Source organism: Octopus bimaculoides, chromosome 24, assembly GCF_001194135.2.
Source record: "Octopus bimaculoides isolate UCB-OBI-ISO-001 chromosome 24, ASM119413v2, whole genome shotgun sequence".
In the NCBI taxonomy this organism is placed as follows: Eukaryota; Metazoa; Mollusca; class Cephalopoda; order Octopoda; family Octopodidae; genus Octopus; species Octopus bimaculoides.
This window is the reverse complement of record NC_069004.1, coordinates 16,521,545-16,522,572: the sequence shown is the minus strand read 5'-3', so window position 1 is coordinate 16,522,572 and position 1,028 is coordinate 16,521,545. Positions and strand designations below refer to the sequence as shown.

The 1,028-nt window shown below is 32.4% G+C and overlaps 1 protein-coding gene across 7 annotated transcripts in view; it reads right to left on the bottom strand.

The window, feature by feature from the left end:
- The window catches only part of LOC106869828 (nuclear receptor coactivator 3), a 485,654-nt gene that overhangs the window by 121,254 nt on the left and 363,372 nt on the right, over nucleotides 1-1,028 (bottom strand). The window lies entirely within an intron of this gene.

The following is a 1,028-nucleotide window of genomic DNA, read 5'->3' as shown; positions in this document are numbered from 1 at the left end:
AAACGATGTCATAAATAACAGTGACAAACGAAAAATATACCGCTGATAGTTGTTGTTGACAAACAACGGCACTAATTTTATTCAAGGGAAACAATCCCGTAACACCATTGTTTACATTCCACGGCGTAATTGTTTTCACCTCAATAGACGTCAGTGATTGGTTGAAATTACCGAAATACGACAATTTTTTACATGAAATAACTTTAAATACAAAATTTTTTATCTGTTCTATAACACAAAATATACAAGTATTCGAAGTTTGAAAGTGTTTCGGTACCAAAAACACTACATAAAAAAATGTTGCCCGTCAAATCACAAAGATCCGGAAGATCCACCCCATACTCTTACTTCAAATGTTTTGAATCTTCCATGAAAGTAAAAATGATGTAAAATATCTAGAAGGGAGAGAGAACAGGAGGTTGTGAAGTTTGTCTTTCTCAAGGTTATTAGTAAAGTCATATAGATTCCAACATCAAAGTTCCTGTCATAAAACACAAATATTAATGAAACCAAAATGTGGAGAAGAATCTCAATTGTATTAGAGGTAACAACAAAAGTAGCTCTAATGATAACTGTTAGCACTACTGGACCATATCAACAACCTAATTCCTTTTGACTGGACACAAAGTATATTTAAAGAAAAAAAACAAAAAAAAAAAAACAATGGTGAATAGATTGAATTAAAATCAATATATTACTGGTACGAATTCTATCTATCCTGGACAGTGAGGGGAGTGGGAGGGATGGGTGGATGAAACTTGAACACTAATATAAATCCCAACAATCTTATCACATTCTAAATAGTTTTAATAATAATGTTCATGTCTTATAGATGTATAGGGCCTCTGATTTAAAAGATACGGGGGAAAAGATTGCAAGATATTCATGCCTTTCTGAATAACAGTACTATTAGAGGAATGAAATATTTACATAAGTTTCACAATAACAAAATATACCAAGCATATTTTCCCTACTAAATTGGAAGTTTAAGCTTTGCAGGCCCTTAACCAACCCCCTGCCTTTATTTC